Consider the following 12678-nt stretch of genomic DNA (forward strand, 5'->3'; position numbering starts at 1 on the left):
TTAATTAAACTGGAGTACCATGCGTGGCCGCCTAAGGCAGAGGGGCCGTGAGAAAATTTTCCTGTCTAGATTGTCTTGGAGGGCATTTGGAATGAAGGCTGCCGGACAGGTTTTTCATTCTCACACTCCATAAAGTTGATATATTGTTAATAATTAATTAACAATTAATTAATAATTAATAATTATTAATGAATAATATTGCAAGAAGCATGTGTTGGAGAAATTGATCTCTTTTTGTTTTTCGAGACTCAATTAAGTCTCGCAGGAGGGGAATATGTGGTGTATAAAATATGTGCATTTGACTCTAGCAGCTGGACAGAAGGTCAGTGACCCCGTGTTAGGGGGGAGTAGTGATTGATGGTTATGTAGGGAGTGAACCCTTCTATAGAATTTGACCTCTGACCCCATGTTATGTTACCTCAGAATAGTACTGAACCCTTCTCTGGTACCAGATACCTAAACATGTCCTATATAAGCTGTGTTTGATGTACAGAGAGACAGAGTGGCCATCGGGCTGGGTCTCTCTCCAAGCTGCTGCATTTGTAATTGATGCTGAACTCCTTGATTTAATAAACTGATATGAACAAGAACAGTGTCAAGCGGATTTCTTCTCAACACATCATCGCAGCATTATTGTTCGGACACCACAGGACAAAGAGACATTGTACATGTCCAGGTCTCCGTCTCCAGGCGTCCAGGAGACCAACAGCCCGCCGGAGTCCGTCAGGCCGGAGCGAGGCCCCAGATGACGGTTCCCGACTGCACTGGGGACTGGAGAGGACAGTCTGGGTTCAGCAGAGCCAGACTCAAGATGTTTAAAATCAAAGTTAGGCGATCGCCTCACCTGTCCGCACCTCGATGAACTGCGCCCTCTGGTACGGCCCGCTGAACGTCCGGAGGGAAAACCCGAGTGTCGTTGAAGAGCAGAGTGACCTGAAGACAAGCAGAGTGAAGAGCAGGACTAAAACTCCTCTGAGGCAGCAGCGATCACTAAAATATTTGTCCTCAAAATACAGAATGAACGTTCTCAGTTAATGTCTGCGTTTATGGTGACTACATGAAGCTTAACGTCAGCAGCAGAAATTTGCCGGATGGATATTTATATATGTAGAAGTGTCGCGAATTATTAGTTTAAACCCCTAAAATCTCTATAAACAATGTTTTGGTTGATTTATTTTTTCCCATACTGACATAAATTCATATTTAAGTCTCTGCGTGCAGTTTGAATGCACTGTGACTTTTTAAATTCTTAATTAATCTTCTAAATAATCATAAATCTTTAAACTTTAAAGCTGCTCAGCTGTTAGTACACTGTTTACAATGTCTTTTAAGTAGTTTCCAAGTTGCTGTTTGCACTGTAGCTGTAAAAGTTAAGCAGTAAAAGTCAGTAGGCGATATTAAACACTTACAATCACTTTTAAAGTCCACTTCCTGATAATATGGTTAGTTCTTTGCCTAAAACAGACTCTAATCAACAGCAATACAAACGCTCACCTCATAGTGGTCCACGTCTCCGGGGGCGGGGCTCCAGGTGACGGTCAGTTCAGCTGTTCCTGCTTCACCTAGCGACAGATTTCCAACAGCTGACGGAACTGAAGGACAAACAAGACGTTAAAGCTCAAAACAGTCAATAAAAAGCATGTGTTACATTTGTTTTGTTAGCACAGACAAAACGTAGCAAAACGTTTTCTTCAGCAGAAACAGTGGTCCCCTGAACACCCTGTTGTGTACGCAAGCACACTGAATTTTCCTGCCTTTATTCCACCGTTGTATTTACAAACTTGTCGCAGCAGAACGTTGCGCAACATTTCAAGGACACATGTCGTTCAATCTGAAAACGGTGCACAACGTTTTGAGATCGAACTGTGTATTTCAGTAAATATTACATGTACACAAACGCAGTATTTATTTATTAATATCCATTTTCACCAACTCGTGCTGTTCATGACATGTTTGTTATAACCTTTAAATTCAATTAATTTTATTTAAATAGCACCAAAACATAACAAAAGTTATTTAAAACTGTCATCAAAGCACCGACAGAGATCACTGATATTATGTCCAGGTATAATAATTAATATTTAACACGCCTCTGGAGAAACTAGGGGTTAAGTGAATGTTGCCGTGGGAATTGAACCCGGGTCTCCCACACTGGACGGACGTGTCTTAAGCTTCATCGCCACACCTTACTATTAAAGTAATAGTTCATCATTATGGGAATTACACTTAGGCTTTTTTGCCAAGAAGATCTGTGCTGTAAGCTTGGAGCTGGAGTTGTGTTCATGTGTCTGTTTGCGTTCCCCCGTTTCCAGTCTTTATGCTAAGCTAGGCTAACTGCATCCCGCCACGGCTTTGTGTAACACACAGACATGAGATCCGTCCGAACGTCTTACTCTCAGAGAGAAAGAGTTCCCCTTCGAGGGAACTCAAACTGCGTCAGTGACGACACTATGGGAACGCCTCTAGGCGTGGCAGGGCTGAATTATGAATGAAACTACTCCAATCCTATTGGCGTTGCTTGAACGATAGCGTGGGACGGCGTAACCGGAGGCGTATAAAGCACGCCGGCACACAGGACTATTCAGCAGGCGCTCTGATATGTTTGATAGGTCGAAAGCTCCACGAACAACCAAGGAAGTTTGTCCTAACTGGAAGTTTTGCAGAGACGATCATGGCTGGTGAGCAGTTCCGGAAGTGTGTCTTTCCATGCCTGCGCTACATCACAGCTGGGACACTCATCAACTGTGTGTGTCTTGTCTGGGGATGCCGCATGCCCACGCAGCTCTCAAGGGGGGCTGCTTGCGGCCATTGCGAGGCCCTGCCCCTGAGGGTGCTGAGGTCTCATGCGGCCCTCTTTCTGAAGACGGCCGGATACGCCCAACAGACGTGGACCTGTTTGCGTCTCGAGAAACTACGCACTGTCCGCTGTGGTTCACCCTCTCTACTGTTAGTAGCCCTGTTTTGGCCGGCCCGAGTGTGGTTCTCGGACATGATCTCGCTCCTGGAGGGCCCGCCGTGGCAGGTCCCTCTGAGGAGGGACCTTCTGTCTTTCATCCTTGCCCCGCCCTATGGAGGCTGTGGGTCTGGCCCCTGAGGGGGCGCAGTTCCTTGAGGAGGGCCTGACAGTGTGAGCGGCGGGGACTCTGCTCAACTCCAGAGCTCCATCCACGAGGAGGACGTATGGCCTGAAGTCGAACGTGTTTTCCACCTGGTGTAGAGAATGGGCAGCGGACCCAGTTACCTGCCCGGTAATTGCGGTACTGGATTCCCTCCAGCACCGTTTCTCTGCTGGCCTTTCCCCATCCACGCTCAAGGTGTACATGGCTGCCATTACGGCGTTCCATCCTCCTCTGAGGGAGGGGCCTTTGGGGAGGCTCCGGCTGGTCATGCGCTTCCTCTGTGGAGCCCGGAGGATGAGACCCGTGACTCGCTCCAGGATTCCCACATGGGACCTGGCAGTGGTTCTCGAAGCGTTGGAGTCGGCTGAGGCCAAGCACCTGACCCTTAAGATGGCCTTTCTCCTAGCTATCACCTCTCTGAGGAGGGTGGGGGGCACTCTCGGTGTCTCCTCAATGCCTGGAGTTTGCTGGAGGTCAAGGCTGTCCTGCACCTCTGTCCGGGCTACATCCCTAAGCTGCCATCCAGTATGGCAGGGTCTACGGTGCTGCAGGCGTTTCATCCCCCACCTCATGTGACGGCGGAGGACGGGAGACTTCATCTGCTCTGCCCTGTCAGACACTCTGAGGTCCTCCCAGTGGAGGAAAGCAGACCAGTTGTTGGTGTGTTTTGGATCCCCCAAGGCTGGGCTCCCCACTTCTAAACACACTATCACCAACTGGATAGTTCAGGCTATTTCCCTGGCCTATCAGGTGCGCGGTTTGCCTTCACCTATGGCCGTGAGGGCGCAATCTACTAGAGGCATGGCGGCCTCTAGGGCCCTGCTCTCAGGGGCATCTCTGAGGAGGATGTGTGTGAGGCAGCTGGCCACTCAGCACACGTTCATCAGATTTTACAGTCTGGACCTTCCTTCTGCGCCCGGCACCCGAGCGCTCTCCTCTTAGTCGTGCCTACAGGTCACTGCACGCTGGGCCAGGTGGAGGCTTTCGGCGTGGGTTACGTATGTAACCCTTGTTCCCTGAGAAGGGGAACAAGACACTGTGTCGGTCCGCCACGCCTCGCCCCGCCTGGAGCGCCTTACTTCATAGCAAAGAGCTGGTTTGTCCGGCGTGTTTTATACGCCTCCGGTTACGCCAACCCACGCTATCATTCGAGCAACGCCAATAGGATTGGAGTAGTTTTGTTCATAATTCAGCCCTGCCACGCCTAGAGGCGTTCCCATAGTGTCGTCACCGACGCAGTGTCTCGTTCCCCTTCTCGGGGAACAAGGGTTACATATGTAACTCGCTGGACAGCGCCAGCCAGTATGCTTTTAGTTTCATCTATCGACCAATAGGAGGTTATCGGAGGGGGCTGGGGGCGGGGTTTGTTTTTGTTGGCAGTCTGTCCTGGAAGTAACTGGGACATTATGTGGGAACAAAAGGTTTTCTGAGCAGGAAGTGTGTGTGTGTGTGTGTGCGCGCAGGAAGCCTTTGAGCACTGGGAGTGTCTTTGTGTGTTTCATTCCAAACCTCATTTCTGGCAGATGATTTTTGCTTGATGTAATATAAAGAAAGAATCCAGAAAAAATGATTTATAACAACAGGAATTTGTTAATTCAAGTCTTTTTGCTCCTTTTTTTTTTTTTTACATAAATCACCTGATACATAGTTAACTGTTAACGTTGGTCTCAACAAAATCTAGTTTTGCAAAATAACATTATTTTTATATACAGTCTACGGTCTGTACAGGATTAGGCTATTATTTATTTATTTATTAACCCCAGCTGGTAACTTTCGTTATACTACAGACCCCGACGAAGGTCAAATTGTAGTCCAGTTCCCACAGTTATCAGTTTTTCCTATTAAATTCAGCTGATAGCAGTAACATGCTATAGTATAGCCGATATTACTCTTCAAGGGGAAATTATGAATGAGAAATGTGTGTGTTTTAAGAAGACTGGAAGAGAGGCTAAGTTACAATCAACGACAATGTTTTTCTGTGAATGGATGTGGCTGTATGGGCGGAGTTAACGTCCTATTTTGACAGAATAAATAAATAGCCTGTAAAAAAATATCCTAAATAATTAAATCTAAATCAACTTCAAAATCCCTTCCTCTATAAATGTCTACATGATTTAATTTTTTTAATTTTTGAATGCGTTTCCTGTCAAATCGCACACTTTTATTTTGTATTTTCTGTGTGGATTTCCTGTCCGGTCTGACAGAGGAGGTCTGCAAACCTCTTGGAATATTTTGACGTTGATGCTCAGCCTCAATCCCCATTGGCTCAGATGGAGATTGATATCATCAGCAGCGCTCCTGCTTCTCACGCTCATTTGAGCCTCGGTGCGTGGACCGGTGAGCCAACAGTTTCTCAAAGCTGCCCATCAAAGCTCTTAATGAGACAATGAAGATCCTGGTTTTTCTGGTTCTGCTGGGAATCAGCCGACAGGGCGCAGCTGCAGGTGAGCTCACCGCTTTTTAAACTCGGTTGACTGGAGAAGTCTTTGAAAAGGCAAATAAACACACGGTCTCAAGAGATATATGTTAATAAAAAAGAAGTTAAAGCTACTAATACGCAAACTGAACAGGGCGAAATACAGGCTGCAGCTGCTTTCACTGCAGGGAAACATTGCGTTTAATTTCATGTTCACACTGACTTTTTACAAACGATCCAAGAGGAGTAAACGTGAAGTGATCTGCCTACAATACATGTCTGATATTAATTATAAGATCTTCTGGAACAGATTTCACGAACAGCACACATTTGTTTAGCTTTTGACTTAATGGTAAAGTCACATATGTGCTATCAGATATTCCTGCGGGACCACCGTTTTCAAACTGCAGCCCTCGCGCTGTTTTGAGTCCGGTCTGAGCAGCAGACCACGATGCACCGTCCCAAACAACCGGACCAGGCGGCGCAGCAGGTGCGGTGATCGCTTAGAGGACAGAGAGCCAGGAGGAGCCATGTTGGCCCAACTCGGACTTTGCTCCTAAAGAGCCTGTTGTGCCCAGGGGCTCAAGTGGAAAAAAGGGCACTTCTCATAATTATTTACCATAATATATTACCACAACTCTTACTTTCTTCCAATATATATTCTCTCACACTTACACAATTGACTAATACTCAACATTTTTACTTCTCTACAAAATAATCAGTTCACAGAGGCCACGACCTTCACTAGGTTCATCACAGGAGCAGGCAACAGCAAAGCAAACTACTAAATGACTGCACCCAGCAGAGGGACATAGTTTCATTAATAATTTGTTTATTTTTTACAAGGCAATAAATCGTTTTCATTCTTTTGGTGTAATAGCCTACATAATATTATAAAATCAACAAAAATATTCACACTAAACTGTGGCTCTGTGTGCCTAAATTGGGCTGCAGGCATGATTTAAAATAAATTTTATTTTAATACTTTTTGTTTCATAAGCAAGATGCCAAATGACACACACACACAATTACTGATGGTGACATGGACTTTTGAGGGTGGGCTGTCTGCATTATGTAAGGATCTCTCAGCACACAACAAACTAATAGAATGGATAGTTATCAGATGAGGAGCCGACCATCAAAACTATGAAGTTACTGTTTAAGGCAGGACACTTTTTAATTGTGGTTTGAGACTTTGGTCTATTTTGCTTCCATGTCTTCTTTTACTCTAATGGAAATAAAACAAGTTAATCTGTATATTTACAACATTTCAGAGGAAAATACTCTTGATGTAAGTCACATCAACAGTTCTGTGGTGACATGCTTCAGTTATTTTGTTTATCCTATTTACCTGCAGTGATTTGTCAAATATGTGCAAATGAGCGCATTTTAATTAGTTAACGCATAATTTGCATATCACTATGGCGATTGTGATGACGTTATTACACACAAATGTTACTGTGTTCACCTGCAGTGTCTCCATTAAGTACAGTAGGCTATATTAGTTTGTATGGCCATGATAAATTGCCTTAGCTAAGCTCAACTAAGCTGGGAGTGGCTGCTGTCTGTCTGTCTGTCTGTCTGTCTGTGTGTGCTGCAGGGGGAGGCGGAGAGAGAGAGAGAGAGAGATTTAGTTCCCCCCAAAAAATATATTTGTTTGACAGGGAAGCTGTGCGAAAAACAGGAATAAATATACTATATATTAATTTATTTATTTTTTAAAAAGAACCCCTGAAAAAAAGGGCACGTTCTCTTGAAGTAGAAAAAGGGCAGGTGCTGAAGCCCCTTTTTATGTCTATGTGTGCACGTGCCTGGTTGTGCCCACGTCGTTACAGAGACCTGCCCTATTAACAATGATAAGACACACGTGCCTTTGGTGTGAGAGACCCAGGTTCAACTCCTGACCATCCACCATTGTGGCCCTGAGAAGTGTAATACCCCTGTAACTGGCATAAAAGCGTCAGCTAAATGAATAAATGTTGTATCTTTAAGTAAATCAGTCAGAAGAAGGTTTATTGGCCGAGTACGCTGACGGTCTGCAGCTGTCACTGAGCCAAAAACCACCAGCGAGCCAGATTCAAGCCTCTGCTCTGTTTAATTGGTGTCTGTGAACTTCTGTAAAGCTAGTTCTCATTATAATAATGATCAGTGTTGTAACCTTGATCCGTATCTCAAACTCTGCCTGGAATGTCCTTAAAAAAGTCCTTGAATGAACAAAGACAATAAAGCCAGATAATGATTAAGCAGCACAGACACATCTGTACGTATGAATCGTCCACCTGAATGCATCGTGAGACACTAGATGCCACTGAGGCCCCATCCACACTACTCCTTTTTAGTTTACAAACGGCCAATTAAAACGAATACAATCTCCGTTCACATTAAAACATGTGAAAACGCGCATCCCGTGCCCGTTCGGTTCCACTTGGCGTGCGCACGCCGCTGTAAACATGAAGCAGATGGTCTTTTCTGTAGTTAGAGAAGATTTGGCGAAAGAATAAATAAATAGGGAGGGAAGAATTTTGAAAAGTTGCGTGGTGCTGTGGAGAGCCCTGCAGTATAATATCCAGCCACACAGAAGGATCACGAACCGTTTACAGCCGTACTAGCGACACAACCCGTACCGGAGAGGGAGTGAGTCGGACCAGGGACAGGAGATCGCGGAGCGACCGGTCCGCTGCGGACGGTCGGTTCCTTCAGGCTGGATGAAGTCAGAGGCTACTGAATTTACGCATGATCCATGATGATAGAGAAATATAGAAATTATTGGCAATAAAGCATGCTGTCAATATTTAAGAGACCCAAAATATTTCAGGGGAGCCGATGTCTTATTTAGGCTCCCAATTATTCCTACCCTACAAAACGGGGTCGGCAGCACTTCCAAACTTCTCTGTTTTAGGTCTTCATTTTCGCCGTTGTAGTCTGGATGGGAGGGTCTCACATAGCAAAAGTTTTAATTGAAAAAGTTCCGTTTTAATTTGAAAACACAGTAGTGTGGAGGGGTCCTAAACCTTACACACTGAACCTTTAAAGTAAAAGTTTCTGGAGCAACATATTTTTTTCTTTAAATGTGTTTAGTGCACAGAAGAGATAATTAGGAGGTTTTGTATTGTTGTTCTTTTTGATTCTGTGTGCAGGAAAATAATGTTGTTCATTGATTTTTTTAAACTGTGACATGAAAACTGAACTTTTTCTTCCAGTGACTCACTCTCTGAAGCATTTCTACACTGCGTCTTCTGGAGTCCCAAACTTCCCAGAGTTTGTGGCTGTTGGGTTGGTTGATGAAGTTCAGGTGTTTCACTACGACAGTAACACCAGGAGAGCAGAACCCAGACAAGACTGGATGAGCAGAGTCACAGAAGAGTATCCTAACTTCTGGGAGGCGAAAGCTCGTAACTGTGAGGACACCAGGACCTTCATATCCACCATTGACTTTTGAAGAAGTGCTTCAACCAAATAGGAGGTTTGTTTTTGTTTCACTTTTCACACTTTCAATGTTTTATTTGATTCCATAGTCGCATTTCTTTAGATCACACGTGTCTGCCATGTAAACATGATCACTATGGTTGCTGATGTGGAACAAGTTTTTTAATGCTGCATGTGTGAAATGCAGGAAACTAGAACAAAAAGCTGCCATTTATTAGTTTTCAATAGCAGAAACCAGATATTTCAATACTTTTGTACTGTGTGACTCTTCTAGAAACAGATCAAAGGCACGTGATATTTCAAACATTTTGATAAGGACAAATGTTTTAAGGGATGCCCTGAATGTTCGGCATCTGAAATTAATCAGCCGAAAATGGCAAAAATAGCATTTTCAGAGTTCGGCCTAATAAGTGAAAACAGGTTAAATTTTACCGAACAATTACGTTGACATGTCCGCAGTGTAGAAGCATTTTAAAGGGCCGAGAAAGATGCAAAAATGGCCGTTTGCAGAAACTGTTCTGCTGAACTGTCTCCTTGCACATTCAGCCCGGCTGACTTCTTAGAAAAGAACACATTTAAACAATCTAACACCTGGTATGACGTATAGGAAAAGTGCTTCAGTCGTCTCCCTTAACAGCCTAATCACTTAATTAGCCGGGCTTTGAGAATAAATAAAGAAAGCGCTCTGTCTCTTTTTCTCTCTCTCTCATGCACACACAGACAGACCGCACCCATGCCGCCTTTATCTCTCCCCCATCTGATCCTCCCTCACTCAGCAGAACATCATGGGCATTTTCAGTTTGTGAAATGACAGCCTTTTTATCAAAACACAATAAAACAATCGGTATAACAAGACCACTGGGGAGGCAGAATGTGACACCCAAACCACCTGAATATCTTAATAGGCACTTTCTCGCCGTCTTCAGTAAGAAGCAAATATGCAGCATCAATCTCATCAGGAGATTTTTCACTTTCCTGACGAGATGGCAGATCTACACTCACACTCGTTACCGAAGCAGCCAGTGCTGAAGATTTAACATCACCATGTCACCATGAAATAAGTGCAATGTAGTGTTAATAAAGAAAGCCAAATTATGAGGAGTGAAGAGTAAAGGGAACTGCATTTCCCTCCTCTCTATCTCCCAAAGTGCCACAGGTAGGATCTGCTTTATATAGGCCCTATGGAAAACACTGGGCCCCAGGTGGCTCCAATACCTGAAGATGCCGACGACCAGCCCTACTGACGCCTACAACAGAACACACACATGGATACTCCAGACGTAGTCATCCAGACACAACAGACGTTCATGGAGACGTCACACAGCTGTACACAGAATTACAGATTAGATTCACTGGGGTGTGAGAGACTCAGGTTCAATCCCCCACTGTGACCCTGAGCAAGACACTTAATCCCTCGTTGCTCCAGAGGCGTGCGACCTCTGACATGTATAGCAATTGTAAGTCGCTTTGGATAAAAGCGTCAGCTAAATGAATAAATGTAACTCTGCTGTACTGCTATACATCAGCAGGTACACTTTAATAAAGTGGATCCTATATGTACATCTGGGGAAACACTGCATAGTGTTGACCTGGTTGACTCTGACATGCTTTGTAAAATTGTTACTCTACTGAAACCAACAACTTGCCTGTTAGATCCGATCCCCACTTCTCTTTTTAAAACACATTATGCCTTTTTTAGTGATTATCTTCTGACCATCGTGAACTATTCCCTACAGATGGGTGTTTTCCCTACTGCCTTTAAAACTGCTATGGTGAAGCCCCTTCTGAAGAAGAATAATTTAGATGCTACAGTACTCAATAACTACAATCTGCCATTCCAAAGTGAAATTTAGAGAAAGTTGTTTTTAATAAACTGACCAATTTTATTAACTTCCACAATGTTTATGATACGAACCAATCACAGTCCTGAGACAGTGTTGGTAAATATTGTTAATGAGCTCAGACTCAGATCTCAGTTTTGAGTCACATATAAGAAATATTTCTTATTGATTGCTTTTTGTCATCTCAAGAACATTGCTAGAGTATGACCCTTTCTCTCTCAAGCAAATACAGAGACACTTATTCATGCTTTTATTACCCCCAGGATTGATTATAGTAATGCTCTGGTCTTCCAAAAAGTTAGTGTATCATACTACAAACACTGGCATTTACATATTTACGCTGCACTCTGCAATATTCTGCACAGTAAAGGAAACACTACTGAGCAATAAAGATTTGAAGTTCCAAACGTGTCTCTTGCTCAGTTAGCCAATTCATAACATCCCGTTACTCAATTTACAATTTAGCCTAGCAGTTGTAGAGCTCTTGTAGCAATGGCATTATAAGTAAGTGAGTTGTTAATAATGCATTGTTTCAGTTTAGATTCATAATATCACATTCAGTTTCAAGTTTATTGGAATTCAGTTTCAAACTAATAAATTCAAATTTAGTTTTTTAATCCAAGTATTCAAGTTGAGCAATTCAAATTCAGTTCTAAATTATTCAAATTCAGTCTGTACTGACACAAAAATCAGCCCATACATACGTTTTTAACCAAGCTTTTAACTGATCTGTATTTATTTGATTTAGTTAAAACGTTACTTATTTATTATACTTTTTCTATTGATGGGCTGCTTTTCTAGTGCTTTTTGTCCTGGGGTCTTAGTGTTTTGGGTTGGAGGGGATGTTTTTTTAAACTATTGTTTTGAAATGGCTCTGTAGTGTGAAGCACTTTGTGTTACATGTATTTGTATGAAAAGTGCTATATAAATAAAGATTGATTGATTGATACTGACCACACAGTGTGTTGGTCCGTCCCAGCAGGAAGCATCCAGCCAGTTTCTGCAGGTGGAAAAAATGATTGACTGATAGATGGTGTTGTGTAAATTTATCATTCTTAATTATTTTATTATCCTCAATTAATCTTTTTACCTAGATGTGCCTTATTTTTTTACTGTACTGTAGTTATGAATACAGTGACAAGCTCACTGTGGTTAGATCATTCAGTAAAAGTATTGACTGCTGACGCTGTGACCATACACGCTTTCTTCTACTGTTGACTTTGACTACAGGAGGGACTGCAGATGTTTTAATCTGCTGATGTTATGACTACATGTTTAATTACTGGTTAAGGGTTTGATTGTCAGCTTCCAACCTTTGTTTATTATAGCCTGTGCAAACTTTGAGTAAACTTGTAATGTGTCAACAAGAAAGATGGTGTGCAAAAACACGACAGAAACATGCTTTGACCTGCAGGGATGATGCACGGGTTTACCTGTCCTATATTGGAATAAACTCTTTTGCACCGACTCTTGACCGCCTCCAGAGAAGTTTTTGACTGCAAACTTATTGACTATAGTAGAAAGCTAATAGAGTGGTCCTGCCGTGCTTCTATATTTAATCTCTCTCTCTCTCTCAGGTGTCCACGTTTTCCAGAGGATGGTTGGCTGTGAGTGGGATGAAGAGACTGGAGAGGTGAATGGTTTCACTGAGTGGGGTTATGATGGAGAAGACTTCATATCATTTTTCCCGAAGACAGAGACTTGGATCGTTCCAATACCACAGGCTAACATCACCAGAAAGAAGTGGGCTACTAACAGAAACATATGGCACAGACCAGGACCTATTTCAGACAGATTTGCCCTGACTGGCTGAAGACGTTTGTGAGCTATGGGAGGAGCTCTCTGTTGAGAACAGGTAAAATCACATGACGGATGT

At 43.3% G+C, this 12678-nt stretch overlaps 1 pseudogene; it reads left to right on the forward strand.

Annotated features, from left to right (window-relative positions):
• Positions 1-5505: 5505 nt before the first annotated feature.
• On the forward strand, positions 5506-12671 carry LOC119894772 (annotated as a pseudogene).
• The last annotated feature ends 7 nt before the right edge of the window (positions 12672-12678 follow it).

This window comes from Micropterus salmoides, unplaced genomic scaffold (genome assembly GCF_014851395.1).
Source record: "Micropterus salmoides isolate LMB-PRFRI ecotype aquatic unplaced genomic scaffold, ASM1485139v1 Ms_hic_scaffold_9, whole genome shotgun sequence".
NCBI lineage: Eukaryota > Metazoa > Chordata > Actinopteri > Centrarchiformes > Centrarchidae > Micropterus > Micropterus salmoides.